This window comes from Hevea brasiliensis, chromosome 12 (genome assembly GCF_030052815.1).
Source record: "Hevea brasiliensis isolate MT/VB/25A 57/8 chromosome 12, ASM3005281v1, whole genome shotgun sequence".
NCBI classification, from domain to species: Eukaryota; Viridiplantae; Streptophyta; class Magnoliopsida; order Malpighiales; family Euphorbiaceae; genus Hevea; species Hevea brasiliensis.
The window spans coordinates 18,925,504-18,937,327 of record NC_079504.1 but is presented as its reverse complement, the minus strand read 5'-3'; the positions used below and the strand labels follow the sequence as shown (position 1 = coordinate 18,937,327).

The 11,824-nt window shown below is 36.8% G+C and overlaps 1 non-coding gene across 1 annotated transcript; it reads right to left on the bottom strand.

Moving 5' to 3' along the window:
- Window positions 1-484: 484 nt before the first annotated feature.
- Window positions 485-591, bottom strand: LOC131171576 (small nucleolar RNA R71). The gene has a single exon (XR_009142236.1). It is a non-coding gene; the product is annotated as a small nucleolar RNA R71 (small nucleolar RNA).
- Between the last annotated feature and the right edge of the window lie 11,233 nt (window positions 592-11,824).

The following is an 11,824-nucleotide window of genomic DNA, read 5'->3' as shown; positions in this document are numbered from 1 at the left end:
AAAAGCTTTAAGAGCAGAATCTAAGAGGAGAAAAGCTGAAATTAAAGCTCAACAACAACAAGAAAGAGCACAAGAGCAAGAGGAATTACAAGAAGAAATGGCCAACAACAACAATAACAACCGCTCTGTGAAAGATCATGCCTATCCTAACATTGGAGATTTCATGCCAAGTATTACAAGACCAAGAGTAGAAGCTAATAATTTTGAACTGAAGCCTGCACTCTGCCAAATGGTACAATAAGCACAATTTGGAGGAAATCCAAGTGAAAGTCCACATGTGCATCTAGCACACTTTCTTGAGATCAGCGATATGTTGAAGATAAATGGAGTTTCTGATGATGCAATTCGACTCAGATTATTTCCTTTTTCTCTGAAGGACCGAGCTAGAGAGTGGTTACATTCTTTGCCACCGGGTTCTATCACAACATGGGATGAACTTTCTCAAGCATTTTTAGCTCAATATTTTCCACCAAGCAAGACAGCTAAGCTGAGAAATGAGCTGACTTCTTTCAAACCTAGAGATGATGAGAGCTTGTATGAAGCATGGGAAAGGTACAAGGATTTGCAAAGGAGATGTCCACATCATGGGATTCCTAAGTGGATGCTTGTTCAACACTTTTACAATGGAGTTTCACCAGCCATTAGAAGTACGATTGATGCATCTTCTGGAGGTGACCTTATGGAGAAATCTGAAGATGAAGCTTTTTCTGCTCTGGATAAAATTGCTTATAACAACTACCAATGGAGTTGTGAGAGGAATGAGATCAAGAAACCAGCTGGTATGTTTGAGCTTAATGCCATGAATATGATTAATGCTAAGTTTGATGCTTTGACAAGGAAAATGGACAAGCTAAGCATGAAAGTAGATTCTTCATAGGAGGTTCTAGTAATTCGATAGAAGTTGGAGTGCAAATGTCAATTGTGCGTGATTTTCTGCACTTAATCAAGATTTTTCAAGTGAGCAAGTAGATTATGTGGGGAACTACAATCAAAGACCAGGTGGTAACCCATTTTCTGCAACTTATGATCCAGCATGGAGAAACCACCCCAATTTCTCATGGGGAGGTAGAGAAGGGCAAAATCAGAATTTTCAGCAGAATAGAGGCCCCCCTCCTGGAATTTCTAAACCTCAAAATGCACCTGCTCCACCTCTACCACAACAAGCACAACTAGACAAGACAGCTAGATTGGAATCTATGATTGAAACTCTACTTGTGAGCCATCAAAGTCAACAAGAAATGATTTCTCAATTAGCATCTAAAGTGGATCAAATGGCAACACACAACAAGATGTTAGAGAATCAGATAGCTCAACAAGCTAGCTCTTCAAGTAATAAAGCATTTGGGAAACTTCCTAGCCAACCAGAAAATTCAAGGGAGCATTGCAAGGCTATTACATTGAGAAGTGGAAAGATATTGAAAGATGGAGATAAAAAGATTGAAGAGAAAGTTGAAGAAAAGAAAAGCAGAGAAGGAGATGAACAAACTGAAGCTGAAGTTAGAATTGAAGCTGAGAAAGAAAATTCAGTGGAAGAAAAAGGAAGTAAGGAGGGGGAGAGCAAAGAAGAAGAGCCCAAATACGTTGCACCTAAAGCCTACATGCCACCTTTACCATTCCCACAAAGGTTTCAGAAAGCAAAATTGGATAAACAATTTGGGAAGTTTTTGGAGGTATTGAAGTCTTTGCATGTGACTATTCCTTTCACTGATGCTTTAGCACAAATGCCTTTATATGCCAAATTTTTGAAGGAGATTTTATCTAACAAGAAGAAATTGGAGGAATTTGAGACTGTAGCTCTCACGGAGGAAAGCAGTGCTATTTTGCAAAATAAGCTTCCACCCAAGCGAAGGATCTGGAAGTTTCTCCATACCATGTCACATTGGGGATATCAGTATAGATAAGGCTTTATGTGATCTGGGAGCCAGTGTTAGTCTGATGCCATTGTCTATCTATGAGAAAGTGAAGATTGGAGAAATGAAGCCTACTACCATATCACTACAGTTAGCAGATAGGTCTATTAAATTTCCAATTGGAGTAGTTGAGAATGTTCCTCTGAAAGTTGGGAAATTTTTCATACCAGTGGATTTTGTGGTATTGGAGATGGAGGAGGATGTACACATTCCTATTATTCTTGGTAGACCTTTCCTTGCTACTGCTGGAGCTGTGATTGATGTAAAAAATGGGAAGCTTACATTAGAAGTTGGGGAAGAGAAAGTTGAATTTAATTTGTTTCAAGCAATGAAAAAGAAAGATGATTCAAACTCATGCTTGAGAGTTGATGTGATAGATGAAGAGGTTAGAGAAGTGCTTAAAAAGCAACATCCTAAAGATCCCTTAGAAACTTGTTTGGTTCATAACATCAAAAAAGGGGATGAGATTGAAGAAGCTGCAGAATATGCTACAATTTTGGAAGGAAATCCACCATTGCCTATGGCTGATATTGAAAAGATTGGGAACTTGAAGCAAGAAACAACTTCATCATCAAAGCTTGAGAAAGGTGAAGCACCTAAGGTAGAGTTGAAACCTCTTCCAACAAATCTCAGGTATGCTTTTCTAGGCCAAAATTCTACATATCCTGTGATTGTTAGTGCTAAATTGACTGATTGTGAGGTTGAAAAATTATTGAGAGTTCTTAGGAAGCATAGAAGGATAATTGGTTATACCATTGATGATATTAAAGGAATACATCCTTCTGTGTGCATGCATAGAATTTTGTTGGAAAATGACCATAAAGCCTCTCGAGAATCACAAAGGAGATTGAATCCAAATATGAAAGAGGTTGTGAAAAAGGAGATCTTAAAATTGCTTGATGCAGGTATTATTTACCCTGTTTCTGACAGCAATTGGGTAAGTCCAGTTCATGTTGTACCTAAGAAAGGGGGCATTACAGTGGTAAAAAATGAAAATGATGAACTAATACCTACAAGAGCTCAGAATGGCTTGGATGGAGAATGTGTATAGACTATAGGAAATTGAATAAGGCAACTAGAAAGGACCATTTTCCATTACCATTTATAGATCAAATGCTTGAGAGACTAGCTCACCATTCTTATTTTTGCTATTTGGACGGCTATTCAGGGTTCTTTCAGATCCCTATTCACCCAGATGATCAGAATAAAACTACCTTCACATGTCCTTATGGTACCTTTGCATACCGAAGGATGCCATTTGGACTATGTAATGCCCCTGCTACATTTCAACGATGTATGATGTCCATATTTTCTGACATGATTGAGGGTATTATGAAAGTGTTCATGGATGATTTTTACTGTATGGTAAATCTTTTGATGAATGCTTATCTAACTTGTCTAAGGTTTTGCAGAGATGTGAAGAGTTCAATTTAGTTTTGAATTGGGAAAAGTGCCATTTTATGGTACAAGAAGGAATTGTTTTGGGACATCTTGTGTCAAACAGGGGTATTGAGGTGGATAAATCAAAGGTAGAAATTATTGAGAAAATGCCACCCCCAACATCTGTGAAGGGAGTGAGGAGTTTCGTGGGGCATGCTGGATTTTACAGGAGATTCATCAAGGATTTCTCTAAGATTTCTAAACCTCTTACCAATTTATTGAGTAAAGAAGTGGAATTTAATTTTGATACTAATTGTATGAATGCTTTTTGCAGGATAAAGGAAGCTTTGATATCTGCTCCTATTATGCAGCCACCCGATTGGTCATTACCTTTTGAGTTAATGTGCGATGCTAGTGATTATCCCATTGGGGCTGTTTTGGGACAAAGGAAAGATAAGAAAGTGTATGCAATATACTATGCAAGTAGGACCTTAGATGATGCTCAAATAAATTACTCTACTACAGAGAAAGAGTTTTTGGCGATAGTATTTGCGATGAGACAAATTCAGTCCTATCTTGTGGGGTCTAAGGTCATAGTATACACGGATCATGCAGCTATCAAGTATCTCCTTCAGAAAAAAGAGGCTAAACCTAGATTGATAAGGTAGGTATTACTCCTTCAAGAGTTTGACTTGGAAATTAAAGATAAGAAAGGAGTAGAAAATGTGGTAGCGGATCATCTATCTAGATTGAGGCAAGAACAAGGAGACAATGCAGGAAAAGAGCCCCCAATAGATGATTATTTTCCTGATGAGCAACTGTTAGTAATCATGAATGCAAAAACCCCTTGGTATGCAGATTTTGTGAACTATCTAGTGTGTGGAATCCTTCCACCTGATCTAACATGGCAGCAAAAGAAGAAATTTCTTTTTGATGTGAAGGATTATGATTGGGAGGAGCCATTTTTGTTCAAGAGATGTGGAGATGGGCTGATTAGAAGATGTTTAGCTGATGAGGAGATAGGGAATGTTATCAAAGATTGCCATTCTTCACTTTATGGGGGTCACATGAGTGCGACAAAGACTGCAGAAAAAGTTCTTCAAGCAGGGTTCTTTTGGCCACACATGTTTAAGGATGTGAGGAAGTTTGTAAATGCATGTGATAGGTGTCAAAGGATGGGTAATATCTCAAAGAGAGATGAAATGCCCCTCCAAAATATATTGGAAGTGGAATTATTTGATGTGTGGGGCATTGATTTCATGGGACCTTTTCCATCGTCCTTGGGACACAAATACATTTTAGTTGGAGTAGATTATGTGAGCAAATGGGTTGAAGCTATACCATCTCCAACTAATGATGTAAGAGTTGTGATTAAATTCCTTAAAAAGTTCATTTTTACAAGATTTGGAACTCCACGTGCCATTATAAGTGATGGAGGTTCTCATTTTTGCAACCATCAATTTGAAAGATTATTGCAAAAATATGGAGTGAAGCATAAGATTGCAACACCCTACCATCCACAAACTAGTGGTCAAGTGGAGATCTCCAATAGAGAGCTAAAAAGAATTCTTGAGAAAACAGTGAATAGTTCAAGGAAAGATTGGTCACTAAAGTTAGATGATGCTCTTTGGGCCTATAGACGACTTTAAAAACTCCTATTGGAACTACCCCATTTAGATTGGTTTATGGGAAAGCTTGTCATTTACCTTTGGAGTTGGAGCATAGAGCATATTGGGCCATAAGAACACTGAACTTTGACTTAAAAACTGCAGGAGAAAAAAGAATGCTGCAACTAAATGAACTTGAGGAACTTAGACTGGATGCTTATGAAAATGCCAAGCTTTACAAGGAAAGGACTAAGAGATGGCATGATAAGCATATTAGGAGGAAAGAATTTCAGGAAGGTGATGTTGTTCTTTTATACAACTCTAGGCTAAGGTTATTTCCAGGAAAATTAAAGTCAAGATGGTCAGGACCCTACTGCTTATAAAGGTATACTCCTATGGAGTGTTGAGATAGGCAATGAAACCTTAGGGACTTTCAAAGTTAATGGGCAGAGATTAAAGCATTATATTGTTGGAGAACCCACGCAAAGGGTCGTAGAGGTTTCATGGCTTAGTTCCCCAATCAATGATGCTTAGAATTGGAGTGGATGGTCAAGCTTAAGACCCTAAACAAGCGCTTCTTGGGAGGCAACCCAAGCGTATCCTTTTATAGTTCATTAATTTTCCATTTCATTTCACTTTCAGTTTTCACCCTCATTAATCTCAAAAGTGACATTTGTTTATCTTTTGTAGGCCATTCATGAAGATTGGGCAAGTTTACACTTGTGGCAAAAACAAAGAATTGAAGGGAAGCAAGTATAAGCAACATTCTGCACTTTATCCAGTGCTTGTGAACAGTAACACCTTTAAACTTGTGCTAAATTACTGATATTGCAATCCGCTTGATAGCACATGTTTGATTTTTGTGTTTTGTGTAAATTCTGTGAAATGCAACTTGAATGAGGACCAATTTTGATATTTAGGACTGATGAGAGCTTTATTGAAGTGCAAAAATAGTGTTTGTTAAGTTTTACCTTTTAGTGTATATATAATTTTGTAGTTTGTTAGGAATTTACACGTTTTTGTTTGAATTGCTGCTAGTTTTTGCAATCTGCAGATTTTTGCTACTGTTCATGCTACTGTTCATGCTGCTAAAAAGGTCAATTTCTATCTCTTTTCTGCAATTCTTGAATGTTTGGAACTTGTCTAAAATGCTGCTGAAAATATGCTTTTGGTATAAGTTTAGAAAGGAGACCATTTCATTGAATGTGCAAAAAGGTAGTCGCAATTGGTGCCTAAATTGAAAAATGCTTGCATAAGCTAAATGAATATATTGTGTTTGATGAGTGCTTAGAGATGATGAACTTAAATCCCTCAATTTTATGGTGTTTGTATGTATTTGGAAATTGCTGGGGGTCATGATAGAATTCCATAGCTTGTGGACTGTTTTTGGCAAGCAAAATCACAATTTTTCCCAAAACCTGCCGAAACTTGCTGATGACATTGCTTGTCAAGCAGAGTCTTAAGCAAATTCTGCTGAACCTTATGCTTAACCCCAAGCATGGCCCATCTTACAACAAGTCTGCCCCACAATTTAAAATAGCCTAAGATGTCCGCCAAATTTTCCAAAAGCCTCGCCCACACTCCCAATAAACCTCGTCGACTTCTTTTCCCACGCCATTTCTTCCGGCAATCTTTTCAGGAAGCCGAACGGTTTCTTTCCTTTCATTAAAATGGTAAGAACTAAAATGTGGTCTTCCCACAAACCCAAACTTAGTAGATTTCGACATTCTGTCAAATCTAAAATGGGTACTCCATCCTCATTGCCCACAAGCCCTAACCCCAGCCCCAGCCCGCCACCACCTCAGTCACCGCCACCACAAACTACACCATTACCACAATCGCCACCACCTCAGTCACCACCACTACCCCCAAGCCAAATACCACCTCTCATTCCGCCGACTCCCCTCTCGCCGCAATCTGAGCCGCAAAATGAAACACCAATTCTCGACACCCATTCCCCAGAACCTGCGCCTACCCAAACAAAAACAAAAGGCAAAACAAAAAGGGCCGCAGGTAGACCCAAAGAAACCCACAGTCGGAAAGCAGCAGTACCCTGTTCCTTTCGACCTAAACTCTCCACCTCACCGTCCTCTGAACCGGTTAGCAAAAGGACCAGTCTTCCTCGCAAACCCCAAAGACCTGGTCCAAACACCAGTACCTCAGTCTCCCTTACACTCTCCAGCACCTGCATCATCTGCAGATAATATCGAGGAGGTAATTTCTCCATTACCTTGGGCTTTTAGGGATATGGATATGAAAAAGGCCTATGAGAAATTAGTTTCTAAAACTATTTTGGCAAACAAGTATATGGATGAGCAGATTTTGAAAGAATTAGGCATTTATGACTCTGTATTTGCCTATTTGAATGCTGTTAGCTGGACTGATTTTGCTAAAATTAGGGAACCAGTGTACAAGGATTTAACCCTGGAATTTTTGAGTTCCTTAAGGCTGAGTTTCAAACCAACAGTGCCTGAACATAAAGATATGATATATTTTCGATGTGCTGGAATTGATAGGGAGTTAGACATGGCTGCTATGAATGCAATTTTTGGTTTTCAGGATTCGGGGTATAAAAACATTGAGTGGCAGCAAACTGTTTATGACCCTGTTCAATTCTGGAAGGATATTGCACCTTTTGGTGGTTATTATAGACAGAGTACGACAAAAGACTCTAGGATAGTTGACCATGTATTGAAATAACTCAATAGGTTAATTTCTTACCTTTGTTTTAGGAAGGGGACACGATACTTGATATTGTAGGTCTTTGGTGACTTGTTTCTCTTGTGGTGCATAAAGGAGAGAAAATAAGTAAGCACAGCCCATTTCATAGCCACTCATTGGCACCAAATTGTCACAAAGCATACTAAAGGTAGTATAGTTTTTGGGGGGTATATAACTGCTATAGCAAACTCATTTAGCTTTGATGCTAGTCTATATAAATTGCTGCCAGTTTCTGGGGAATCATATATAGACAGCACAATGTTGCTGCATATGGATGTTTGTGAGAAAATAGGCCATACCTATACTCTGTTACAGCAGCATCCTGATACCACTGGTACTACAGACCCCACTACCTTTACACCAGCAGAACCACAACCAACCACTACCCCACAGTTTTCAGCAGACATTTTATCCATCTTAAGATCCTTGGAATCCAGAATAACAAGTTTCACTGTCCAACCATCTGTTCCCTCACCTGACAACACAGAAATTCTTGCTACCTTGAAGAACTTAGAAATCAAAATTGAAACCATGGGTCAGCAGCAGGTTAACCAAAAGAAGAAGCTAGAAAAGAAACTTAAAAAGAGATTTTTATCTCTTAAAAAGAAACAGAAGCAACATCAATTTCAAATGTTGGAGCTTTACAACAAACTGGCCCAATCCTACAACAACTTATATCATTGGGGCCAAGCCATGTTTCAAGAAATGAAAGACCTCACAGAAAATTTGGAAACTGCTTCTGAAGCTTTGGATCACAATGAACCTCTGCGAGAACTGAAGGCACTCGATGCAAAGAAACAAAGCCTTGGCAGAGCTTGATCGATGTGGCAGTTTTAATTTCTGTTCTAAGTTTATTTTGTAATCTGTTTATTTTAATTTTCGGACTTTGGTACTAGTTGTAATACTTTGGTAATTAGTTTTTATGATTATACTTGCACTTCTTTCCTTTAGTTTACTTTATTTTACTTTATTCTATTTTATTTTCTGCTATGGACATAGATACTCTGTGAATGCTTTTTGGTTTAATTTTTGATTTAACTATTAGATTTTATTTCTTTACACTTTTTCATCTTCTTGCACATTATTTTTGCACTTTATCTTTTCTTCAATCCTAATTTTGTTGACATTGATGAGTTGCACAATTTTCTTTGAGCCGCATCTGTTTCACATCATTTGGAGGTAACAGCTTACCCTTTTACTATTTATGCTTATGGTATGTTGCCAATGCTTATGCTTTCGCTTTACCCTACGCAGCAGGTTAAGCAACATCTTAAGCAGTGTAAATTCATACATTTGGGATACTTTTTCACATTTTTCTCTCTAAAGCTTCATTGTTAATATCATTTTGAGCTAATTTTGGAATTCTTGAGCTTATATTGATTTAATCCCCAATTGTATATATTTCATTAATTGATTAGTTCACACAATTTTGCCCATCTTTGCATTCATTTTAAACATTGAGGACAATGTTTCATTTGAGTTTGGGGGTGAGGGCAAAATTTTTGCAAAATTTTTAAAATTTTTTAAAATTTTCATTCATTCATTTATTGCATTTCATTCATCCATATATAGATAATCCATACACTTATACATATACCACACACATGTCTATACTCATACACATACATTTGCATATAGTTTTCATATAGATTACACTTAGTTTTAATTTGATTTATGCATTCATTTTAGGATCATGCATATCATAAAAATAAAATTTTACCTTGTCCTTAGAGGATTGAGAATTGCTTTGAAGAGCAATTGAGCTTACTTTTAGAAGGGTTTGATGGATTGAAAGTTCTAGATAGGTGCAAAGTTATTAGATTCTTGCTTTAGTTTATATCTTCTTAGCCAAGGGCCACCCAATCAATTGCATTGACTTTGAGTGCTTAGAGAAAACTCTAGGGTGAGAAGTAGCTAATTGATGTCTCACCAATCCTAGAACAATCTTTCTAAACCTTTCAAGGCGAAATCATAGCATACACTTGAAAAAGAAATGATCTAGGCATTCTTTGAATTTTAAATCCATATTTTAGCCTTAGCCAACCTCACTTCAAAATTTCCTTTGAAACCAATTTGAGCCTACATTTATCCCTCTTATTTCTTTGGAACCCACATTAATACCTAGCCATAAACCCAAACACTTACCTACCCTCCATGAGAATAATTCTTTGAGTGATAGATATATATAAATAAATAAATAAATAAAAAAAAAAAGAAAGAAAGCTAGCAAATTCAATTATGGTATATAAAGTAATTCACAACCCAAGTACACAAAGAAATGAGTTTGGGGGTGAATTGAAAGGGACAATTATAATTCAAAGTCAATGTTATTTATGTAGTCCCTCTAAAAGCTTCAAAATTATATGCTAGCATTAGTGAAAAGTTGTAAAACTCCTTCTCCCAATTGATTTAAAAAAAAAAAAAAAATTTTTGTGTATCTTGATCTTTTAATAATTTGATTATTCTCATATTTTGTTATCTTTATCCTTTTCTTGTTAGCCACATTATCACCCCCTTAGCCCCATTACAACCCTTGAAAGTCCTTTTGATCTTTTGATGGTGTTTTGCTACATTAGTGGAGATTGGAATAGGAGAATTGCCTATGGGATTGGGATATCATTAATCCATTCATTTACTTCCATCATTATTTGAGACACTTTAGTTTATGGATTACCCTATAGTCTATTTGGGCATGATTATTCTTTGTGATTGATTGGTTTGGGGCTTGATGATATGGATAATTGACCCAAGGCTAAGCGGTGATAACTTTGATAAGGATTGAATTCTTTGCATCTTGAAAGTGGGTATATGGTTTGTTGGTGGCCAAAGGTAAGCTTGAGAGTTTGGATAAGTAATTTTCATAAATTTAAGGTAAGGTACCCCAAATTGCATTAATTATTTTTATTTGCTTGAGGACAAGCAAAGGTTTGAGTTTGGGGGAATTTGTTACACTCATTTCATATAGGCATTTTAGGGTAGTTTTGCATCCATTTTGCCCTTATATTTTAGTATATTTTATGTTTTTAGCTTTTTTTTTATCTTATTTGTTAATTTTAGATACTTTATATTTGATTTTCGTAATTTTATTGTTTTTGATAGGATTTTGTAGCAAATCAAAGATCAATGAGTGCAATAGGAAATAATTTGAAGAGATTTGAAGTTCTTTAAGCATGGAGGAAAGTTGAAGATATCAAGCTTTGAAAGAACAAGTTAGCCGAAATTTGCTTGAGACTTTGCTTAAGGTCATGCTTAGGGTAAAGCGGTAGTGCTTAAGGTGCAGCACAAGTCAAGTATGAGCAGAAAAGTCTATTTTACTCTAAGTCTGTCGAGATTTGCTGAGGGTCTGCTTAACCTTAAGCAGACAGTGCGACCAGAGGCTAAAATTTGCTAAGAAGCTGCTTAGGGTTAAGCCAAGACCTAAGCGAATGCCCGAACGTGAATAGTCTTTCGACTTGGATAATTTTACACCTCATTTCCTATCTACTCCTTGTCTTTTATTTACTTTTAGGGCAACTTTTAGGGACCATATAAATTCATCATTTCCTTATTTTTGCCATAAGAGGAAGGGGAAGGAAAAAAAAAAGAAAAGAAAATTTAATAGAAAGAGAGAGAGGAGGGGCCATTCTCTCTAGGAAGAGGAGCTGCTGCACGAGTTTGGAGCTCCAGAAACCAGAGACCTTGGTTCTTCCACCGGTTTTCCTATTTCAGTCCTTTTATCATGTTTTTCTATATTCTTCCATCTATATTTCTTGTAAATACCATCATGAGTGAGTAATTTCTTTAGATTTCAGAGTTGGGAAATATGTTTTAGATTAATTTGTGGATTTGGGTAGGTATTTCTTTATTTTATATGAATATGAGTTTTGATTCCTTCCTTGTGTGCTTAATTTACTTGCCTAATGTTGGTACCCATTGGGTATTGTGTTAATCTTTGATTGAAGGACCGAAAGGTGAAAGTCATTGATGGGTAATCATGGATTGGAACTTAAAATCACCTAGATTTAGAAATAAACTAGGACTTTAAGAGGAATTAATTATTGGTTACAAAACTTAATGGGTTTTAAAGTAATCAAATACATACGAAAGTAGGTTTGGTTATTTTAGAATACACTTTGATTTGCTTGAAAAAGATCTCAAAGGGATGTAGAATCAATTTCCTTCAACTCTATTTTTCCTAAAATTGGAATGCCCAAGACAAATCCCAAT